We start from the raw sequence: 13,289 nt of genomic DNA, 5'->3' as shown, positions 1-13,289 counted from the left end.
TTTTAATAATTTTGGAAGGCCCTTTACTAAAACTAGTGATTTTAAAAAAAAAAAAAAAAAAAAAAAAAGTAAAATAAATAAACAAATTTAAACTTAACTGACCCAGCATTTATTTTCTTATGGGTAAACACAAGTATAGTGTCTCTATGGCATAACAAACATCATAAAAACACAGTACTATTGCATCAAATATACATTTATAAACATATGCATATTCACCTTTACATTTACTATAATGTATACCAATCGGTATTTCTGTGAATATGGTAGGTGAATCTTAAGATGACATTTAACAACCTAATATACCATTTTTTCACCTCAAAGAATGACATTGTGTTTTTATTTCTCTGCAGAACTTTCCTTTAGCCTTTTTTTTTTCTAGCATTGCTTTTAAAAGGATTCTGCATTTTAAAATTATTGGTTCATAGTGTGTAATTTTGGCCAAACGGTTACGTAACATAACTTTCTGCAACAAAACTTGTATCCAAAATCTTGAATCAAATAGTAAAGCACTTAAGTTATTCATAGATAGTCTTTTGGTAGCAAAACCTTTTTTATAGACAGTGCCTTTTATAGGTCTTTTTTAAATGTTTCAACTTGTTATACCAAACTTACTGAACCTTTTATATAGGATAAACAGCTGGCCAACTGTATTTAGCTATTTGGTATCACCCCAATGTCTCCCATTGTATTGGCTTCCAATTTATTCATATTCATTTCAAGACTGAGGTTTTGCATTGCGTTTGGCAGGAGATTCCATTCTCTTTTGTCCCCACTGGCAGTACACTCCACATCATCACCACGTACATAACATACTTTATCAAGCAGAAGAATAGTGACTCCATATCCTTAGTTGTCATGAATATGATTATTGGCCATCTTCAGTTGTGGTGGTGGAAGAACCTGTGAATTAACAAAGAATTTAGACATTGGAAGCTACTGACTGATATATTGCCTTTTTTTTTTTTTTTTTTTTTTTTAAGTCGCACACTAGTGTACAACTTCAACCACATTTATTCCAGTAAGTTATTGTTTTGTTTTTTTTCTACAGTTCTCAGTACCACTTTCACTCACAAATGTTGCTACTGAGCCATCTCTGAGAGAATTGGTCAGGGGTCTGAATACTTTTGCAAGGCACTGTATAATATATATATATATATATATATATATATATATATATATATATATATAGTATATATATAATAGAATATATATATATATATCTTCCAAAGAACGGCTTGTTGCCAAAATTGGCTGTAATGAAAATACTGTGCTATTTCTGTTTTGCTTACTATTAAGTCATAATGGAAAATAAGTCTAATAGAGAAGGATTAGCTGAAACATTGTTTATGAATCAAATTTGTTGGTCTTATTTTCAAAGTGATGCCTCCTAATAACGTTTTCATGTCTTTAGTCCTCATGTTGCTGCAGTGGTGAATTTCATTCCCTTCTAATGTTGCAGCACTTCCAGGAAACAATTCAATTCCAGCCCCCTGATGTGATAAAACCAAAATATGTTTGTTGGACTTGCTTTTTGTTTTTGGAAGTGGAGGATTCTAATATGTAAATGTGAAGTTTTATATCAGTTGTGAGTAAATTTGGTTGTAGTACTTTTATTATATTACTAAAAGACGCATTTAACATGCAGGTGTATGTTCTAATTAAACCTTGGATGACATCAAATATATTAATTTGTACATTAAGGTGAGTATCTGTTTACCATAATAAAATATAATATTTTTCAATTACCTGTGCACCAACAATCTCACAGTTCATGACCAGGGAAGCACCTGTCAGAACACAAACACCACTGCCTTCACACTTAAAAACGCAGTTCTCAAGAATCATTTGTCCAGACTCTACTACCACAATACCATCGCAGGTTCCATTCTGCACCAAAGTCAGATTCATCAAAGTAACTTTTTTGGCTTTGGAAGCAACAAAATTGTCATGTGCTGGATCAGAGAAAATAATAAGATCATCTCGCTTTCCAGCTCCTAGTAAAAAAAAAAAAAAGTGCCATATTAAATCAAAAACTTTTCTTAACAAAAGAAAATGCTGTTCCACAATGATATATCTCATGCTGTTCCACAATGATATATCTGTCTTAAAAGCTCTGATTTTAGAGCTGGCTAATTGTTCTCTCATAGTACCTCCAGCTAGATAAACTGTCAGTAATGTACTCAGAAACAGTATAATGAAACTGACCATTTATTAATTAAACAAATAAGTCTGACCTACAAATTACAATATAAATATAAAATCTAAAAAACTGGCACACACCCTTTATGATAATGTCATCTGCCAAAAGACCAAGGCTAGTGCCCTGGTATTCCCCTGGGAAAATCACCACAGTATCTCCAGAGTAGCAGGAGTCCAGAGCTGCATCCAGGCTGTGATGCTGTTGAATCAGCGTTTCAACAGAGAAATTCTTTATCTGCACATGAAAACCTCAATTCAAATGCAATTTACCCCCAGAAATGCCATCTCCCCATATATATATATATATATATATATATATATATATGTGTGTGTGTGTGTATGTATATATATATATATATATATATATATATATATATATATATATATTGTGAGCCAGCTCACAACTTTACCACCAGGAGTCGTTCATGGTAGGCTTGGTATGAGCCCACAGAGGTTGCCAGGAATGATCAGATGGACCTGTAGGCAGCATACATGCCTGCCATGATGTCAAGGAGTTAACGGACCGACAGGCTGCAGGTGTGGTTAGGTAGGCAATTAGGGTTTGACTATTGTTAGACTATCATTGGCCTTAATTGGCCCACACCTGTAGCCTGGAACGACCAAATGCCTGGCTGGTAAAAGGGAGCATGTGCCGCTAGTCTGGTGGGTTGTTTGTTTTGTTTGCCTGCCTGCCTGAGAACTTCTGAGGATTATCTACAATAATATCGGAACGGGATAACGTGGTGGTCCTTTGCATCTGCAATTTCCTGTTCTCTGCAAGGGCTATGAGGAACGGCCTGTCCGCTGCTGAGATTCGCAAAGGGACTGGACTGCAGAATAAGGGTAGGAGAAGGGTTCCTAAAGAAGAAACCCAAAACCCAGGTGGAATTACCTATTCACCAAGTGGACGGGGTTATTGGTCGGGTTGGTTTACATCAGCAATTTTGCTTTGGTGGTTTGGTTTTTGTTTGAAACCTTGTTTGAACTGTTTACTTTCTTTTGGACATTGCAATATAAGAGCCAGCTGTATAGAATACTGGAATAAAGACTTGCTCTGTTTTGGAAACTACTGTGTTTTCTTCATGTGCACCTACCCGTTCACAATAAATAAATAATTTATATAAAAATGCTATATTAATGTTCAGACCATAAGACTTTGGTGGCTGTCTGTAAAACACAGAGCATGTCAGAAAGTTAACAATGAATGAGTAAGCAGTGTTCAGTTTGTGCCACAGTATTTTGTGATCAAGGATGGTCCTTTAAAATGGTGTACAGAATCAATAATTTTGGACTGAAAATGAAAAATTCATGTTTACGTAATTTGTTCATCCATTAAAATTAACACTATGTTCCCTGATGATTCAATACAGTTGGGGGTTTAAAAACAATAGTTTTTTAAACACATTGTATATATTCTTTTCTTTAAGTAATTAATGTATGTTCTATTTATAGTTCATATAAGTTTAAAAAAATGTAACCTGTAGTAAGTTGTTTCAGTGATGTTGCTGTTTTAGCTAATTAATTTTTCAAATGATTACTAATTACAAAAATAATAAACAGCTATTGATTAAAAAGTCTAATCTCATTCCTGAACTTAATATTAATTACCAACAGAAATACACAAAACAACTTCTATGTTAAAAATACAAAAAAAAAATCCAAGAAAATTAAACAGATTTTAAACTTATTTGTTTCTTTGGTTTCCAAAACCCAACTTTTGATGGAACTACTAATACTTAGGGTTATGGTTTTCTAACAAACAGTATTTATTCTGAACAGACCTTAATTAATACAGTGAAATATCGGGTCTCTAAAACTGTTGTTCAATTATTTATTTAACACTCACCATGTCAGTAGTCCTCATCTGTGCAACTATGTGAGTTACTATTTTTCCAGAAGCCCTTTGCCCTTTTCTACATTTTAATATTCTTGGAAAGAATGGTCCAATAGCTCTGGGATTCAATAGCATTAAAAAAGAGCAATATTATCACAGTATGCCTTTTTCTACATAGTTACAGACTTATTTGGAACAACTATAACATAATACTGTGGTTCTTCATTTTAAAAAAAAAAAAAAAAAAAAAAAAAAAAGTAAAACTGATCAATACCAGCTGTGCTGTTGCAGACAGTGACTTCGGGAAGTAAAAGTGCCTTTTTACAGACTAGTAGGTGGGTGACAGAGATGTGCAATGTCATAAACCAATGTGTTCACATTATTTTCTATAATGTGTTCATGCACTGATTATATGGTAAATTATTTGATAGAATGTTATGTAAAATATGAGCCATAGAATTCCCATAGGACTTAAGATAATCCTAAACATTTTAGTTACCTGAGATGCATATCCTCCCAGAATTAACAAACCACAAAGCATCAGGATTTCATAGTACTTCTTCCAGCATTCCACAGCTTCTACTGGTAAAGGATCATCTCTTATGCTGTTTTGGTATTCAATCAGCTCCAACCGTTTATTCCTGTAGTTCTCTAGTGTCTTCTTGAAGCGCTCTCCAATAGGACCTGGTATACTTCCATCCTGAATGTCATAGTACCTGGAAACACCAAAGAAAATGTTTACACTGCTAATTTCCCTTATTCCCTACTAAGATTCAGTTAATGCTGTTTTTACATTTTGTAGCTACTCTATCAATCTTACAACTGAATGCATTTCTCAATTAGACCAGCATAGTCTTCGCATCCTTCTTCATCATCCCAGTCTCTCCAGAGAAAGTCATAGAAAAACCTGCAAACATCAAATAAAATATTATGAGCAGGATGTTGTTGTAAAAGGACATATGAACTCTTAAAACTGAAATACTAAATACCTTCCATTCTCCAAAGCTTGAGCAATATTGTTCACTGTAATATCTTGTTCCTCAATTGGATAGACTTCCAGCAGTGGCACACAGCGATCCTGTTCATTCAAAACTTCTTCAACAAGCTCTCTTGGCAGATTGGCAATATTAGAGGAAAATGGCTCCACTATTGACACCATGATTCACAGAGGGGGGATCTTGCTCTGACATGGCTTGCACAATACCTGAATGTACATGAAAAAACAACTTGTTAGCCCATTTCAATATTCCATTTAAAATACCCAATCTTACAAAGGAAGAGAACAGCAACTCACTAGATTAAGAGCCTTTGTTCAAATGAGGATATATACTAAGACTGGGTGGTGGTACACTGATAATGTCATTCATTTATACCCACAATGCTACATGAAAAAAGAGCAAACACTTACCTCAACAAGAATTCCCACATATGGTATTAGTCCTTCTTCATACTTTACAAAATAGAGTTCAGGATTGGTTCTCCAGACTCCAGTCCAAGACCTCTTAGTTGTTAACTGGTCTGTAAGATATTTGCTCATAGCTTCATCAGCAGCTTCAGCCTGTACCAGACATGACATGTCTCACGCATTCAGCGTGAGACCAATGCATTAGCATGGTATCTCACCCTCTCACACATTACTAAGCTTATCTCAGGCATTATGAGTTAAAAAAAAAAAAAAAAAGGAAATACAGTGTATATAAATATTTAAATTATTTTTACTCAGGCGCTGCAAGAGACAGCAATACATCTGGGGCCTCATAGGAAAGAGCAGGCATGGGGCTTTGGTAATCAAAGAAACTACAGGCCCATGTCTGCTCTTTCCAATGGTGCCGCAGATGTATAATCAAAATTTTCATTTCTTCTACATTCATGTGAAAATGATAGAAACTTAAAAGATGTGGAATCTGAGTCCTTTATCTGTGGTTGGTTAGCTTCAATTTATATATATATATATATATTTATTTATTTTTATATTCATTTATTTTATTGTTATGGTTTACTTAATTATTTGATTTTTCTTTTATTGATTTTGAAATCTGATTGCTTATTTGTAGCACTTCTGCTTTAGTCGTAATATGCCAAATAATTTGACTTTGTACTTTAAAGTATTTTGAATGGATGATTACTATGATAAACATATTGTTGTATTGATAAAACCGTTTTATTTTTTGTTTTGGTTTATATCAAAACAGTTTATTTATGAGTATTTTTTCTTGTTCTGTCCATTGACTGTGTGCCTTAAACCAAGGGTTATCAACGCCACTCCTCAGGGATCTCCAACTATCCCGGTTTTGATCCAACCAGCAGCTAATTGTTTATATAAAAATCTACACTGGTTAGCATTGCATATAGAACTCTCACATGTCCTAGATTTGTGTATGAATTAGAACATTTAAGTATATGCAATATAAAGCAGTGAACATTTTAAAATAAACTATTAAGTGCTGGTTGGATTAAAAACCTGGACTGTTGGGAAGGACCAGAGATGAGAGGCCCTGCCATAAGCAATGACATTGCACATCAGCTAAAAAGTCTCAGTGTTTGGAACAGTCAACCCTTGGCATCTCTGCTGTACCTACATTAAAATAATAATAATAATAATAATAATAATAATAATTCAGTGCTGATTAGTGCTAGTATTTTTCTTATTATTTTAGCTGTGAACTAAAAAGAATTAATTCAAACTAATTCAAGGCAGTGAATTCTGCCCTCGAGAATAGTCCATATTATAATCTGTTTTAAACTGTTTCTTGTGAACATTGGTAATTTGTGGCTCTATGGATAAAGCCAATGTGCTTACTATAGTTTGAATTATATAGGCCCTAGGTCTGGATATTAATTATTAACTTTTTTTTTTTGTATAATTATTACATATTTGTATATGTTTTTGAAATATAAATAGATAATTAGATTTATATGCCTTGCCTTGCAAAGTCCAAGTATCTGCTCGCAGTATAGTGTGACCTTCACCTTACGGGCGTATTTGTAAGTAGAGATATAAACTGGCGGCAGATCACGGGCCTCCTCGACAGCATCTGACTCTTCATTAGGGTTGGAAGTGAGGAGCCGTCGCCTGGCCCCGGTGTCTGTTCGGCATGGTGTCGAGGCCTCCCTGAGAGGTCGAGGAGAGACTGACACGACCCGGCGACGGGCCGCAGCTGATGCTAAAGAAGGGGACATAGTCTTAGCGTCGAATGCCGCTGGTTGTAGGGGCTGCTCTTCAGCGCTGTTCGCTACATTTTCTCTTTCCTCCTGGCTTATGGTTGCAGTTGTCAGTTTCTCATTTGCCCCTTCTGAGGATTCAACAATAGAAGTTGAAAATGAATCGGTCATTGTGCAGTTCAAGGACCTTTACCACGTTGTTACTTTGATCTATTAATACTGTTCTTTTTTTAACGGCTGTAACGGATTATTCTTGACAAATGTTGTCGAGCGTCGAGAGTCAATTCAAATAGTTGCCGCGAGGAGTCTCCTCGTGGGACAGTATACTAGGAATAGTAAAAGGTAATTACCATAGATAAAATTTAAAATTAATATAAAAATAGTAATATTTTTGGCAGATCTTTAGTTTTTTTTTCACCCTGGATTTGATTTGTTTAAACAACGTTCGGTTCAATACAATTAGACCACTTCAGTGTAATATATAAAATAAATAAACAATAAAAATACACGTCTTTGTTGATACCATGCACGAAATGCATATCGCGTTGTGATCTCAGTATAACCCCGTACCTTTAAAGCCTATTGAACTTAAAAAAAAACAAACAAAAAAAAAACCCAAAAAACAACAAATACATCTCTTGTGATATTAATTTTAAAAAGTTATATTGACACCTTTTTAAAATTAGATCTCCAGCCATTCAAGGCTGTAATTAAGGGCACATTACTTCGGAAGTGCTGTGATTTACTACAAACAAGACACAAACCAGTTCACCCACAATCGCATATATTTACAGTTTTAGATAACTCACTTCATTGCTCATCAGTTAAAGTCACATACATTTTCTGAATTGTGAAAAATATAATTATATTACAAGAACATTAGCAAAATAACACCACCGGTAGCAAATTTTGACGTTACACCGGTTGATGTTGGCATCAAAACAGTGTTTAAATACAGTAAGATTATTATTTTTTTTTAATTTTTAAAAATGTATTATCTTTAGTGTTTACAGGTGCTCTAGGCATGGTTAAAACGTGCTTACTTGTGTGCATTGTTAATAATGCTTGGTGACGTGCAATAGTTTACATTAGCATCGGGGCTTTCATTATCTCTAAACCGACCAGCTAGTAACAATGATAATCTCTTTATATATTTTTAAAATCTATCTCTTCCAGCTAAAAGCAGTGACACAACTTTTTTTTTTTTTTTTTTTAAATTCAGATTCATTTCCTAACGTTCGGCTGGATTGAGGATGTCCTTTGATACCATCGCTGTTTCTATCACCTTTCGCGATTAATAAATTCACCACCTTTTAAAACAAAACAAAACAAAACAAACAAAAAAAGAAAAACACATAACAAATTCTCTGCTATCCTGTGTTACTGAAGCTGTTAACCGAAGTGAATGATAAACAGTTAAATATGTCTTCTGACAAGCACTCTGATCACGGGAAGAGTGGGTTCTCTAGTGTTATACCTTCAGAGGTATTTAGAGGTTAAAAAAACTTTCCAAAAGGACTGAACTGAACATGGGTGCCAGTAAAAAAAGTTAGGCGGTGAATTTTTTAAACTTCAGTTACTATACTTTTAAGAGAAAGATTAAACGATAATAACACTGCTTTTACAATATTTGGCCAATAGGTGGTATCAAGCACTAAGAAAAAAAATAGGATGGAATTGGTTTTTATTGCCAAAGAGGTGGCCTAGTTTCTTTTTTTAATCTTTTTGATCAAGTAAACAAAATGAAAACCAAAGAATGTATGGTATCCAGTTGCAGATCTAAATATTTGTATTTAGCTACATTATCAAGCCATGGACCGTGGTCCAGATGTTTCTGTACTCCTAAGTCTTATTAGTCTGTTACTAGATTTGTTATATAATTGTGCAGATTTCACTTTAACTAAGGTATAAAAGTTATGGCTGTTGACCGTTAATCCATACATAAAACAACCAAAAACGTCCTGTATTAAATCGATGTTGGAGGTGCCAAAGCCAGTATGAAGCATAGGTATGGCATTTGTTTCAGGCTTAATGGGGGATTTTGTCAATCTATACCCCACTGGAATAATTCCGGGATTACCACAGGTACTAGGTGGTTGATTGAATCTAGGGGATTCCCCAGTGCTATAAAATATGATACAACAATCCAGCTGTGTGGCTTATCCCAGCAGGCACAGGTTGATTAAATCCACCCAAAATTTCATGTTAAATATCTGTAAGGCATAAAATGGCATTTTGAGTACTTGAGTGAACTTGTTGTCTTCGTTTTGTTTTTAATCTTATCCCTTTCATTGTCTGATATTTTTTTAAATGCCGTAGTCAGTTTGTTGAAGGTATTTATTTGATCTCTAAGTCAGCTGTGAACATCCTTGTTTCAGGCTTTATTTAGCCACTGCTTTAACATGAACTTAATGTAATATTTGCTTTATTTTTTATAATCAGGGCTGCACTCTGCCAAACTCTTTTTGTAATGAAACCTTTTTAGAACACCCTCTACTGTGCTTGCAGGCCTTAGTAACTAGCATCTATTTTCAATGTGCTGTGCATTGTATCGCAGTAGGGCATTGTTTCACAGCAGAAAGATGATTTTTTTTATCCTGTCTGTTATCACTGTGGCTATCCTGGTGCTTAAATGGCTGGATAAAACATAGAATGTCTAAAACTGACTTGAATGTCTGGTTATAAATAGCTGTTACCTGTAGTTATTTCTTATGTAGGGAGTATTATGACTGTTGCACTGAAGTAAATTGGGACCTGTTGAAAAATTTGGCCTGACAGCTGTAGAATTTAACCTTTACGTTTTTTTTCATAATGCACTGTAGGTGGTGGCAGGATATGTAGTTGAATAATATTTCAACTCAAGAAAAGTAAAATATCCTTTAAATAGCATGTGTCAAATAAAATATTTAAAATCCTCAGTACAAAGGTACAAAAAGGTACAAACATATTGAAAATTGTTATTCCAGTTGATAACCTCCTTGAGGTCACCATCAGTATAATCATTTTCTCATTTTTTAACATAATAAATCTCCTGCCCACAGTACAATGTGTTACAAAATGTACAATGTAGTGTACAAAATTACTAGCTCTAGCTAGCATGTCCTTCAACATAATGTCAATCTGACATGTTTTTAGTGGTGCTTACAGGTGGTATAAAATGTGAGTATATTTATACCACTGTTGGTTATAAATGCTGTAACACATACTGGCAAAACTCTCACTTTGTTTGATGTGCATAATTAACAATGCAGAGGGGTATTTTAAAACTTGATGAATAATTAAGTTTGCTCACTTGTATCATTGTCAATTTAAACCTGATTTCATTTTCTAACTCAATGTTCTGTTGTGACCTTTTTTTTAAAATATTATTATGCATAAAAATGGGATTCCCATTTAATAGTTCAATTTATTTCAGTTTTCGAGTTTTCAGAACCTTCTTGTAGCAGGACAATTTACCTGAAAGACCTGTAAACAAGTGTAGATCCTTTTATATTTACAGGTTTTCTTCAGACTTTGCATACAATCTGTAATCATTCCACTGTGAACAGTAAAAACGTATGCTGTGTTGTAGACAAGCAATACAAATATCTGTTCAGACATGCTTACTAATAGCATACTGTATCTGTGTAATGGAACGTTATTAGTCCCAGGTACTAGTAGAAGCCAAGCACATTCTGTACTCATCATTAGGTTATTTGGCTTAGATTGTGTAGTATAAAGAACATACATGATTGTATTATAAGACATTGGTTTAAAGATGTTTAATGTAGGAGAACAATAGATACGTTCCTCTATAGCCAGACTTATTAAAGGTATGTGAAAATTGAACTCAACAAGCTTATAAAAGCAATCCGGGAGTTCATTAAAAACTGGTCTTGTCTGTTATTAAATTCTGATATACACATGAACAGATGATAACCATGTAAGGACTTACAGATGCACTGTATAAATATTTTAACTACTGTTAGTATCTATGTTTACATGAGCAAGGAATGTCATAGATTACAACTGAGGCTAGGTAAACAACGGGTCCTAAAAACTAATAGGACTGAATGATCTGATAAGACCCCACACTGACCTTTCAGACCTCCCTGATCATGACTAATCCCCAATTTAATTGGCTTCTCTCCCTTCTCTTAATTAACAGCCCTTTTAATTTAAACAGATTGTGTTGATTAATTAAAGTAATTATAATCTAAACAAAGATGTCATTGATGTATTTCAGAAAACCACAGGGGTTCATTGTGAATATTTTATATTATAAATATCCCCAAAGCATGATTAATGGGTTCATGAAATAATTCAGCCTATATAAAATCAGGGTATTAGTGGCCATTAGGAATAAAAAAAAAATAAATAAATACAAAATAAAAAATTAAAACCACAGAATGTATGCTATCCAGTTTGTATTTAAATGTTTGTATTTAACTATAGTATCTATGTCAAGTCAAGGACTGGTAAATCATTCTGTAGGTAAACCTTGTAAAGCTCAGAGAGGTATAGTAAATCATATTAATAAACATGGCAAACCAATTAATTAATAGTATAACCATGGGAAAGCTAAAAGTCCTGTGAAATTTTGCCATGGTAAATGTTTATAAGAGCTGTTTGACATTTACTTTTACATGTTATACATCATTAATGTAAAGCTGGTATTCTAACATTTAGCTTGAGCAACTAATACTGGATTATAAATTTTCAAAACATCTGTATGTACATTAAAGTAAAATAAATCTAAACAAGAAATACAAAATAGAAAGTGTGAAAACAGCAGAAATAGAGCATCATATACAACACATAGGAAATTAATCAGGATAGAAATGTAATATTAGGAACATGTAGATGGTATAGCAGTCATCCTAGGAACAACTGGTTGAAGAATGGTGAAAACAAGGAATATGAACTTTACTCATGGAAACCATCTACAATGAGCCTTTCTTTTTTTTTTCTTTTTTTTTTTTTAGAATTACACCCAACAGACAAATCTGGTTTTATTTGTAGCTTGAGATGGCAAAATGCCTATTGTCAGTGGTTCATTAAAACACTGTACTACAGTCTGTCTGGTATGTTAGGACCCTTGTGTAAAGACCATCATAGACACACGGATAGGAAATTAATAGAAACAAAGACTTGTCCATTAGACCCTGACGCAGTCATCCTAGAACCCTTGGTTGAAGTAACAATGCGTTGAACATTACTCATGGAAACCATCTACAATCCCTGTGATTCCTTTTTTTTTTTTTTTTCTTTTTTTTTTTTTAGATGACCCAACAACAAATCTGGTTTATTTGTGTGAGATGGCATGGAATGCCTCACTGTGTCATTTAAAACTGACTGCAGTCTGTCTGGTATGCATCATCATATTTCCAGTAGAGGGTAGGAGGTGTAGGGTCAAGGCACAGGGAGGTCAAGAGACTTGTCCCCAGGACCTGATTTTCCTTAATTAGGCCTTTCCATCAGTAACTGCAATGCGTTGTGTTAAAAAAAGACAGTACATCCCTGTGGCAAAGTGGTTTGTAGTGCTCCGGTGTATAGGTGATTTGAGGTGCTCCAACAAAGGACAAACACAAAGTTTACCGGTCAGGTTTCTTTTAATGCCCTTTAAACTGGGTTTCAAATAATAAAGCTGGCTCTACCCAGCAATGGGTATTGCCAGCAAAAACTGGACTCAAAATAATAAAGCTGGTTCTACCCAGCAATGGGTATTACCAGCTACAAAACAAAGGGGTTGCAGTCCCGAAATAATAACCACAGAAAACACATCTCCAAACTGGGTGCTCTGGTGGAGGTGCGGTGCTCTGAGTGCTGGTGCTCATGCGCGTTCAGGTCCGGGCTTCTCGCTGCAGCTCCAGCTTCGTATCAGCCGTCTGGCAAAACAATACTCCTCAATGAACCCACACTTCATTCAAGGTTCCGTCCTTGTCTCCTCCCATTAACCACAACAAAGGAGACGATTACGGTGTCACGTCCCCCTAAAGTACCCTAAGCCCCGCCCCCTCCGATAGCTAGTTCAATCACGTCTCCTCCAATTCATGACTGAAACTTCGCTCACCGTACTAGGGCGATGACTCCAGGTACCGTAAGGCCGCCC

At 34.7% G+C, this 13,289-nt stretch overlaps 1 pseudogene; it reads right to left on the bottom strand.

The window, feature by feature from the left end:
• Window positions 1-363: 363 nt before the first annotated feature.
• On the bottom strand, window positions 364-7,369 carry LOC121327110 (annotated as a pseudogene).
• Window positions 7,370-13,289: the final 5,920 nt, after the last annotated feature.

This window comes from Polyodon spathula, chromosome 14 (assembly GCF_017654505.1).
Source record: "Polyodon spathula isolate WHYD16114869_AA chromosome 14, ASM1765450v1, whole genome shotgun sequence".
In the NCBI taxonomy this organism is placed as follows: domain Eukaryota; kingdom Metazoa; phylum Chordata; class Actinopteri; order Acipenseriformes; family Polyodontidae; genus Polyodon; species Polyodon spathula.
This window is presented reverse-complemented; position numbering and strand designations above follow the sequence as displayed.